Genomic DNA, 11,462 nt, shown 5'->3' on the forward strand with positions numbered 1-11,462 from the left:
TTTTGGGGTTAAAACTTGGGAATTCCTTTCTGCCTGGCTTTCGGGCTTTCTGTTTTACCTTTTCTTTCCTTGCTGAGCTGCGATGGCCACAAGTTCAGCTCAGCCTCCCTGCGGGACTGTCCAAATGCCTGCAAGTGCACCGAAAACCCACTCGGGAGCCCCCAAATGCCCCCCAGGTCATGCAGCATTCATCTGGGAGCCCCCAGAATGGCCCAGGAAGGAGGGAGGGAGGGAAGGAAGGAGGAAAAAGGAAGGAAGGAGGGAGGGAGGGAAGGAAGGAGGGCAAAAAGGAAGGAAGGAAGGAAGGAAGGAAGGAAGTAAGGGAGGGAGGGAGGGAGGGAGGGAGGAAGGAAGGAAGGAAGGAAGGAAGGAAGGAAGGAAGGAAGGAAGGAAGGAAGGAAGGAAGGAAGGAAGGAAGGAAGGAAGGGAGGGAGGGAGGGAGGGAGGGAGGGAGGGAGGAAGGAAGGAAGGAAGGAAGGAAGGAAGGAAGGAAGGAAGGAAGGAAGGAAGGAAGGAAGGAAGGAAGGAAGGAAGGAATGAATTTCCCGCTGCCGGCAGAGCCAAATCCGGCAGATTTCTGTCGCCGGCAATGAGGCCGCCCGGATCTGGTGTTTGCTGGCAGCGCCAGCGCCCAGATCTGAAAAACTTCCTGGTGCCGGCACAGCCCAAGTCCAGCGATCTGCTGGCACAGACAGCCAAAGTTTGGAAATTTGCAGGTTCTGGCACCAGCAGCATCCAGCTCTGGTGTTTGCTGGACCACCAGCGCCCAGATGTGGAAACTTCCCGGTGCCTTCACAGCCCAGCTCTAGCAATTTGCTTTTAGCTAGCTCAGGAAGAGAAGTTCCTCTTTCCGTGGAGGAACCGTGACTTTCCTTTTTCTTGGAACTGTTTACACCTGCTCTGGACTGAAAACCCAGACGAACGCCGGCAGCAGCTCACACCCCTGCCCACCGAGCTCCGGGCCAGAGGGACTCCGGAGAGACCGAGTGAGCCAACTCCAAGCCACAAAAAGGACTTGCTGAATTTGCCATCTCTTCAGCACTGTCCGAGACTTTATTAATATTATTCGTTTTTCATGCTTGTGAATAGTTGACTTGTTCAAGAAACTGGGGTTTTTTCCCCTTTTCTTAAGGGAAGTCTTTCCCTGAACGAGTAGGGGGGAGGGGCTGCTTGAATTCGCTTTCTAGACGGACCCCTTTTGGAGGTTTCCTCCCCAAAATTAGCCCTAAGCCAGCACAAACAGTCACCATGAAAACTTCACCAGCGGCATCGTTTCCTGGTGGCAAATCTTGCGACAGAAGCTCGACCTTGTTCTCCGTGAGAGATTCTTGGGAAGAGCAGACAGGAGAAGATTCCTGGAAAACAGAAACAGCTTTCCAGAAGGGAAATGAAAACGAAAGAAACAATCCAAGATGTTTTCCCCTATTGATTTCTGCGCTCCCCCTTTCCCGTGTTCGGGCAGGCGCAGGGGCCGTCCCGGGGGCGCGTGGGGCTCGGCCGCGGGGCTTGTGGGGCCAGCGGGGAACGGGCGCAGGGACCGACGGCCCGAAACATCGGGAACTCGACGGTAAAAATTGGGAAAAACAACTTGGGACCTCCGCAATGGCCCAATTCCCCCCCAGTATTCACCTGCCAGCTCCCAAATCCCTCCCATCTCCCCAAATCCTATCCAGGACCCCCACGACCCCTCACGGACCCCCCCAAAACCTCACCCGGGAGCCCCAAAACCCCCCCCAGTTCCCCCCAAAAAGCCTCAGCTCCCCCCGACACCGCCTCAGGACCCCTCCAGCCTCGGCTACCACACCCTAATCCCCCCCAGGTCCCCCCAAATCGCCCCCCGGACGCTCCCGCTGCTGCGCCCCCCCTCCCCCGCCGCCGCCTCTGCCGCGCTTGGCTCGGCGCCGCTTACGAGAGCCCAGAAAGCACCCAAATCCCCCCCAAAACCGGCCTCGGAGCCCAAAAATTCCCCCCCCAATTGCCCCAGAGTCCCCGCAAATCCCCCCCGGACACCTCCGCCCCGGCCCGGCCGCTCCCGCCACCGCTGCCCCCGCCGCCGCCGCCGCCTGTGCCGCGCTCGGTTCGGCCGCGCTCGATGGGAGTCCAGAAACGGCCCCGATTCACCCCAAAACCGACCTGGCGGCCCCCCGATCCCCCCAGGAGCCCCAAAATCCCCCCGATTCCCCCCAAACCCCCCCCCCCCCCCGGACACCCCCAACCTGAGCCGGGCCGATCCCGCCGCCACCATGGCCGCGCCCGGAAGCCCTGAGCATTTTGGCGGGAAATTCCCGGAACTCCGGCCCGAAAAGTCGGGGCTTTTGGGCTTCAATCCCCCCCCGTTCTGGGCATGCATTCGGGTGGGGATTTTGGGGGTGAAAACTCGGGAATGTTGGGCTTGAAAATCGCGACTCTAGGGGTTCCAAACCGGGACCTTTGGGTCCTGGAAGGGGAAAAAAATCGGGGAAGATTTGGGGTTCAAACTCAGATCGTTTGGGGTTCAAGCTCGCCATTTCTGGGCTTGAAAACCTGAATCTTTCAGGGATGGATCTCCGGATTTTTGGGGTAAAATCCTGCCTTTGTAGGGCCTGAAAAAGGGGGGGAAATGGGAATTTTGGGTCCTTGCAGGGAGAAAATCTCGCAGTGTTTAGGGCTTCAACCGGCATTTTTAGGGTTAAAACTTGGGAATTCCTTTCTGCCTGGCTTTCGGGCTTTCTGTTTTACCTTTTCTTTCCTTGCTGAGCTGCGATGGCCACAAGTTCAGCTCAGCCTCCCTGCGGGACTGTCCAAATGCCTGCAAGTGCACCGAAAACCCACTCGGGAGCCCCCAAATGCCCCCAGGTCATGGCAGCATTCATCTGGGAGCCCCCAGAATGGCCCAGGAAGGAGGGAGGGAGGGAAGGAAGGAGGGAAAAAAGGAAGGAAGGAGGGAGGGAGGGAAGGAAGGAGGGCAAAAAGGAAGGAAGGAAGGAAGGAAGGAAGGAAGGAAGGAAGGGAGGGAGGGAGGGAGGGAGGGAGGGAGGAAGGAAGGAAGGAAGGAAGGAAGGAAGGAAGGAAGGAAGGAAGGAAGGAAGGAAGGAAGGAAGGAAGGAAGGAATTTCCCGCTGCCGGCAGAGCCCAAATCCGGCAGATTTCTGTCGCCGGCAATGAGGCCGCCCGGATCTGGTGTTTGCTGGCAGCGCCAGCGCCCAGATCTGAAAACTTCCTGGTGCCGGCACAGCCCAAGTCCAGCGATCTGCTGGCACAGACAGCCAAAGTTTGGAAATTTGCAGGTTCTGGCACCAGCAGCATCCAGCTCTGGTGTTTGCTGGACCACCAGCGCCCAGATGTGGAAACTTCCCGGTGCCTTCACAGCCCAGCTCTAGCAATTTGCTTTTAGCTAGCTCAGGAAGAGAAGTTCCTCTTTCCGTGGAGGAACCGTGACTTTCCTTTTTCTTGGAACTGTTTACACCTGCTCTGGACTGAAAACCCAGACGAACGCCGGCAGCAGCTCACACCCCTGGCCCACCGAGCTCCGGGCCAGAGGGGACTCCGGAGAGACCGAGTGAGCCAACTCCAAGCCACAAAAAGGACTTGCTGAATTTGCCATCTCTTCAGCACTGTCCGAGACTTTATTTAATATTATTCGTTTTTCATGCTTGTGAATAGTTGACTTGTTCAATAAACTGGGGTTTTTTCCCCTTTTCTTAAGGGAAGTCTTTCCTGAACGAGTAGGGGGAGGGGCTGCTTGAATTCGCTTTCTAGACGGACCCCTTTTGGAGGTTTCCTCCCCAAAATTAGCCCTAAGCCAGCACAAACAGTCACCATGAAAACTTCACCAGCGGCATCGTTTCCTGGTGGCAAATCTTGCGACAGAAGCTCGACCTTGTTCTCCGTGAGAGATTCTTGGGAAGAGCAGACAGGAGAAGATTCCTGGAAAACAGAAACAGCTTTCCAGAAGGGAAATGAAAACGAAAGAAACAATCCAAGATGTTTTCCCCTATTGATTTCTGCGCTCCCCTTTCCCGTGTTCGGGCAGGCGCAGGGGCCGTCCCGGGGGCGCGTGGGGCTCGGCCGCGGGGCTTGTGGGGCCAGCGGGGAACGGGCGCAGGGACCGACGGCCGAAACATCGGGAACTCGACGGTAAAAATTGGGAAAAACAACTTGGGACCTCCGCAATGGCCCAATTCCCCCCCAGTATTCACCTGCCAGCTCCCAAATCCCTCCCATCTCCCCAAATCCTATCCAGGACCCCCACGACCCCTCACGGACCCCCCCAAAACCTCACCCGGGAGCCCCAAAACCCCCCCAGTTCCCCCCAAAAAGCCTCAGCTCCCCCCGACACCGCCTCAGGACCCCTCCAGCCTCGGCTACCACACCCTAATCCCCCCCAGGTCCCCCCAAATCGCCCCCCCGGACGCTCCCGCTGCTGCGCCCCCCCTCCCCCGCCGCCGCCTCTGCCGCGCTTGGCTCGGCGCCGCTTACGAGAGCCCAGAAAGCACCCAAATCCCCCCCAAAACCGGCCTCGGAGCCCAAAAATTCCCCCCCCCAATTGCCCCAGAGTCCCCGCAAATCCCCCCCCGGACACCTCCGCCCCGGCCCGGCCGCTCCCGCCACCGCTGCCCCCGCCGCCGCCGCCGCCTGTGCCGCGCTCGGTTCGGCCGCGCTCGATGGGAGTCCAGAAACGGCCCCGATTCACCCCAAAACCGACCTGGCGGCCCCCCGATCCCCCCAGGAGCCCCAAAATCCCCCCGATTCCCCCCAAAACCCCCCCCCCCCCCCCCCGGACACCCCAAACCTGAGCCGGGCCGATCCCGCCGCCACCATGGCCGCGCCCGGAAGCCCTGAGCATTTTGGCGGGAAATTCCCGCAACTCCGGCCCGAAAAGTCGGGGCTTTTGGGCTTCAATCCCCCCCCCGTTCTGGGCATGCATTCGGGTGGGGATTTTGGGGGTGAAAACTCGGGAATGTTGGGCTTGAAAATCGCGACTCTAGGGGTTCCAAACCGGGACCTTTGGGTCCTGGAAGGGGAAAAAAATCGGGGAAGATTTGGGGTTCAAACTCGGATCGTTTGGGGTTCAAGCTCGCCATTTCTGGGCTTGAAAACCTGAATCTTTCAGGGATGGATCTCCGGATTTTTGGGGTAAAATCCTGCCTTTGTAGGGCCTGAAAAAGGGGGGGAAATGGGAATTTTGGGTCCTTGCAGGGAGAAAATCTCGCAGTGTTAAGGGCTTCAACCGGCATTTTTGGGGTTAAAACTTGGGAATTCCTTTCTGCCTGGCTTTCGGGCTTTCTGTTTTACCTTTTCTTTCCTTGCTGAGCTGCGATGGCCACAAGTTCAGCTCAGCCTCCCTGCGGGACTGTCCAAATGCCTGCAAGTGCACCGAAAACCCAGTCGGGAGCCCCCAAATGCCCCCAGGTCATGGCAGCATTCATCTGGGAGCCCCCAGAATGGCCCAGGAAGGGAGGGAGGGAGGGAAGGAAGGAGGGAAAAAAGGAAGGAAGGAGGGAGGGAGGGAAGGAAGGAGGGCAAAAAGGAAGGAAGGAAGGAAGGAAGGAAGGAAGTAAGGGAGGGAGGGAGGGAGGGAGGGAGGAAGGAAGGAAGGAAGGAAGGAAGGAAGGAAGGAAGGAAGGAAGGAAGGAAGGAAGGAAGGAAGGAAGGAAGGAAGGAAGGAAGGAAGGAAGGAAGGAAGGAAGGAAGGAAGGAAGGAAGGAATTTCCCGCTGCCGGCAGAGCCCAAATCCGGCAGATTTCTGTCGCCGGCAATGAGGCCGCCCGGATCTGGTGTTTGCTGGCAGCGCCAGCGCCCAGATCTGAAAACTTCCCTGGTGCCGGCACAGCCCAAGTCCAGCGATCTGCTGGCACAGACAGCCAAAGTTTGGAAATTTGCAGGTTCTGGCACCAGCAGCATCCAGCTCTGGTGTTTGCTGGACCACCAGCGCCCAGATGTGGAAACTTCCCGGTGCCTTCACAGCCCAGCTCTAGCAATTTGCTTTTAGCTAGCTCAGGAAGAGAAGTTCCTCTTTCCGTGGAGGAACCGTGACTTTCCTTTTTCTTGGAACTGTTTACACCTGCTCTGGACTGAAAACCCAGACGAACGCCGGCAGCAGCTCACACCCCTGGCCCACCGAGCTCCGGGCCAGAGGGACTCCGGAGAGACCGAGTGAGCCAACTCCAAGCCACAAAAAGGACTTGCTGAATTTGCCATCTCTTCAGCACTGTCCGAGACTTTATTTAATATTATTCGTTTTTCATGCTTGTGAATAGTTGACTTGTTCAATAAACTGGGGTTTTTTCCCCTTTTCTTAAGGGAAGTCTTTCCCTGAACGAGTAGGGGGAGGGGCTGCTTGAATTCGCTTTCTAGACGGACCCCTTTTGGAGGTTTCCTCCCCAAAATTAGCCCTAAGCCAGCACAAACAGTCACCATGAAAACTTCACCAGCGGCATCGTTTCCTGGTGGCAAATCTTGCGACAGAAGCTCGACCTTGTTCTCCGTGAGAGATTCTTGGGAAGAGCAGACAGGAGAAGATTCCTGGAAAACAGAAACAGCTTTCCAGAAGGGAAATGAAAACGAAAGAAACAATCCAAGATGTTTTCCCCTATTGATTTCTGCGCTCCCCCTTTCCCGTGTTCGGGCAGGCGCAGGGGCCGTCCCGGGGGCGCGTGGGGCTCGGCCGCGGGGCTTGTGGGGCCAGCGGGGGAACGGGCGCAGGGACCGACGGCCGAAACATCGGGAACTCGACGGTAAAAATTGGGAAAAACAACTTGGGACCTCCGCAATGGCCCAATTCCCCCCCCAGTATTCACCTGCCAGCTCCCAAATCCCTCCCATCTCCCCAAATCCTATCCAGGACCCCCACGACCCCTCACGGACCCCCCCAAAACCTCACCCGGGAGCCCCAAAAACCCCCCCAGTTCCCCCCAAAAGCCTCAGCTCCCCCCGACACCGCCTCAGGACCCCTCCAGCCTCGGCTACCACACCCTAATCCCCCCCAGGTCCCCCCAAATCGCCCCCCGGACGCTCCCGCTGCTGCGCCCCCCCCTCCCCCGCCGCCGCCTCTGCCGCGCTTGGCTCGGCGCCGCTTACGAGAGCCCAGAAAGCACCCAAATCCCCCCCAAAACCGGCCTCGGAGCCCAAAAATTCCCCCCCCAATTGCCCCAGAGTCCCCGCAAATCCCCCCCGGACACCTCCGCCCCGGCCCGGCCGCTCCCGCCACCGCTGCCCCCGCCGCCGCCGCCGCCTGTGCCGCGCTCGGTTCGGCCGCGCTCGATGGGAGTCCAGAAACGGCCCGATTCACCCCAAAACCGACCTGGCGGCCCCCCCGATCCCCCCAGGAGCCCCAAAATCCCCCCGATTCCCCCCAAACCCCCCCCCCCCGGACACCCCCAACCTGAGCCGGGCCGATCCCGCCGCCACCATGGCCGCGCCCGGAAGCCCTGAGCATTTTGGCGGGAAATTCCCGGAACTCCGGCCCGAAAAGTCGGGGCTTTTGGGCTTCAATCCCCCCCCGTTCTGGGCATGCATTCGGGTGGGGATTTTGGGGGTGAAAACTCGGGAATGTTGGGCTTGAAAATCGCGACTCTAGGGGTTCCAAACCGGGACCTTGGGTCCTGGAAGGGGAAAAAAATCGGGGAAGATTTGGGGTTCAAACTCGGATCGTTTGGGGTTCAAGCTCGCCATTTCTGGGCTTGAAAACCTGAATCTTTCAGGGATGGATCTCCGGATTTTTGGGGTAAAATCCTGCCTTTGTAGGGCCTGAAAAAGGGGGGGAAATGGGAATTTTGGGTCCTTGCAGGGAGAAAATCTCGCAGTGTTTAGGGCTTCAACCGCATTTTTGGGGTTAAAACTTGGGAATTCCTTTCTGCCTGGCTTTCGGGCTTTCTGTTTTACCTTTTCTTTCCTTGCTGAGCTGCGATGGCCACAAGTTCAGCTCAGCCTCCCTGCGGGGACTGTCCAAATGCCTGCAAGTGCCCCGAAAACCCACTCGGGAGCCCCCAAATGCCCCCAGGTCATGGCAGCATTCATCTGGGAGCCCCCAGAATGGCCCAGGAAGGAGGGAGGGAGGGAAGGAAGGAGGGCAAAAAGGAAGGAAGGAGGGAGGGAGGGAAGGAAGGAGGGCAAAAAGGAAGGAAGGAAGGAAGGAAGGAAGGAAGGAAGGAAGGAAGGAAGGAAGGAAGGAAGGAAGGAAGGAAGGAAGGAAGGAGGAAGGAAGGAATTTCCCGCTGCCGGCAGAGCCCAAATCCGGCAGATTTCTGTCGCCGGCAATGAGGCCGCCCGGATCTGGTGTTTGCTGGCAGCGCCAGCGCCCAGATCTGAAAACTTCCTGGTGCCGGCACAGCCCAAGTCCAGCGATCTGCTGGCACAGACAGCCAAAGTTTGGAAATTTGCAGGTTCTGGCACCAGCAGCATCCAGCTCTGGTGTTTGCTGGACCACCAGCGCCCAGATGTGGAAACTTCCCGGTGCCTTCACAGCCCAGCTCTAGCAATTTGCTTTTAGCTAGCTCAGGAAGAGAAGTTCCTCTTTCCGTGGAGGAACCGTGACTTTCCTTTTTCTTGGAACTGTTTACACCTGCTCTGGACTGAAAACCCAGACGAACGCCGGCAGCAGCTCACACCCCTGGCCCACCGAGCTCCGGGCCAGAGGGACTCCGGAGAGACCGAGTGAGCCAACTCCAAGCCACAAAAAGGACTTGCTGAATTTGCCATCTCTTCAGCACTGTCCGAGACTTTATTTAATATTATTCGTTTTTCATGCTTGTGAATAGTTGACTTGTTCAAGAAACTGGGGTTTTTTTCCCCTTTTCTTAAGGGAAGTCTTTCCCTGAACGAGTAGGGGGAGGGGCTGCTTGAATTCGCTTTCTAGACGGACCCCTTTTGGAGGTTTCCTCCCCAAAATTAGCCCTAAGCCAGCACAAACAGTCACCATGAAAACTTCACCAGCGGCATCGTTTCCTGGTGGCAAATCTTGCGACAGAAGCTCGACCTTGTTCTCCGTGAGAGATTCTTGGAAGAGCAGACAGGAGAAGATTCCTGGAAAACAGAAACAGCTTTCCAGAAGGGAAATGAAAACGAAAGAAACAATCCAAGATGTTTTCCCCTATTGATTTCTGCGCTCCCCTTTCCCGTGTTCGGGCAGGCGCAGGGGCCGTCCCGGGGGCGCGTGGGGCTCGGCCGCGGGGCTTGTGGGGCCAGCGGGGAACGGGCGCAGGGACCGACGGCCGAAACATCGGGAACTCGACGGTAAAAATTGGGAAAAACAACTTGGGACCTCCGCAATGGCCCAATTCCCCCCCCAGTATTCACCTGCCAGCTCCCAAATCCCTCCCATCTCCCCAAATCCTATCCAGGACCCCCACGACCCCTCACGGACCCCCCCAAAACCTCACCCGGGAGCCCCAAAACCCCCCCAGTTCCCCCCAAAAAGCCTCAGCTCCCCCCGACACCGCCTCAGGACCCCTCCAGCCTCGGCTACCACACCCTAATCCCCCCCAGGTCCCCCCCAAATCGCCCCCCCGGACGCTCCCGCTGCTGCGCCCCCCCTCCCCCGCCGCCGCCTCTGCCGCGCTTGGCTCGGCGCCGCTTACGAGAGCCCAGAAAGCACCCAAATCCCCCCCCAAACCGGCCTCGGAGCCCAAAAATTCCCCCCCCAATTGCCCCAGAGTCCCCGCAAATCCCCCCCGGACACCTCCGCCCCGGCCCGGCCGCTCCCGCCACCGCTGCCCCCCGCCGCCGCCGCCGCCTGTGCCGCGCTCGGTTCGGCCGCGCTCGATGGGAGTCCAGAAACGGCCCCGATTCACCCCAAAACCGACCTGGCGGCCCCCCGATCCCCCCAGGAGCCCCAAAATCCCCCCGATTCCCCCCAAACCCCCCCCCCCCCCGGACACCCCCAACCTGAGCCGGGCCGATCCCGCCGCCACCATGGCCGCGCCCAGAAGCCCTGAGCATTTTGGCGGAAATTCCCGGAACTCCGGCCCGAAAAGTCGGGGCTTTTGGGCTTCAATCCCCCCCCCGTTCTGGGCATGCATTCGGGTGGGGATTTTGGGGGTGAAAACTCGGGAATGTTGGGCTTGAAAATCGCGACTCTAGGGGTTCCAAACCGGGACCTTTGGGTCCTGGAAGGGGAAAAAAATCGGGGAAGATTTGGGGTTCAAACTCGGATCGTTTGGGGTTCAAGCTCGCCATTCTGGGCTTGAAAACCTGAATCTTTCAGGGATGGATCTCCGGATTTTTGGGGTAAAATCCTGCCTTTGTAGGGCCTGAAAAAGGGGGGGAAATGGAATTTTGGGTCCTTGCAGGGAGAAAATCTCGCAGTGTTTAGGGCTTCAACCGGCATTTTTGGGGTTAAAACTTGGGAATTCCTTTCTGCCTGGCTTTCGGGCTTTCTGTTTTACCTTTTCTTTCCTTGCTGAGCTGCGATGGCCACAAGTTCAGCTCAGCCTCCCTGCGGGACTGTCCAAATGCCTGCAAGTGCCCCGAAAACCCACTCGGGAGCCCCCAAATGCCCCCAGGTCATGGCAGCATTCATCTGGGAGCCCCCAGAATGGCCCAGGAAGGAGGGAGGGAGGGAAGGAAGGAGGGCAAAAAGGAAGGAAGGAGGGAGGGAGGGAAGGAAGGAGGGCAAAAAGGAAGGAAGGAAGGAAGGAAGGAAGGAAGGAAGGAAGGAAGGAAGGAAGGAAGGAAGGAAGGAAGGCAGGCATCCGGATCCAGTCCTGCCTGGAGCCAGGAATGGGCCGTTTGCTGGCACTGCCAGCGCCCCGATCTGGAAATGTCCCTATTCTGGCACAGCCCAAGTGCAGCAATTTGCTGGCACAGAAATCCAAAACCTGTGGCAGCTTCCTGCTCCTGGGTCTGGCACCGCCCCCACATCTTGCGTTTCATGTAACCAGAACCCAGATTTGGAAATTTCCCGGTGCCGGCAGAGCCCAAATCCGGCAGATTTCTGTCTCCGGCAATGAGGCCGCCCGGATCTGGTGTTTGCTGGCAGCGCCAGCGCCCAGATCTGAAAACTTCCTGGTGCCGGCACAGCCCAAGTCCAGCGATCTGCTGGCACAGACAGCCAAAGTTTGGAAATTTGCAGGTTCTGGCACCAGCAGCATCCAGCTCTGGTGTTTGCTGGACCACCAGCGCCCAGATGTGGAAACTTCCCGGTGCCTTCACAGCCCAGCTCTAGCAATTTGCTTTTAGCTAGCTAAGGAAGAGAATGAATGAATATTCGATTGCAAGCTGTTTTGGACAACTTTCTTTCTCTTCTTGCAGAACACTCTGCAGACCTCCGTGCAAGCTCTAGAACACGATGGGAGATGTTTTCTGTGCTGGCACAGTTTCTCCTTGCCAGACAGAGTGGAAAAGCTTTGTGCTAAGATGTAGACGAGAAGAGACGCTAAAGACGAAGGTACAATGCTGTCCGGAGCTAAGTGCCACTCCCGGGCCTCTTTCGGCAGAAGCTGCACTCCGCAGAGCACTGTGAGCGGCAGAATCGTCTTTGTGCG

The sequence above is a fragment of the Melozone crissalis genome, unplaced genomic scaffold (genome assembly GCF_028551555.1).
Source record: "Melozone crissalis strain CALT ecotype California unplaced genomic scaffold, PUWL_Pcris_2 ptg000215l_1, whole genome shotgun sequence".
Lineage (NCBI taxonomy): Eukaryota > Metazoa > Chordata > Aves > Passeriformes > Passerellidae > Melozone > Melozone crissalis.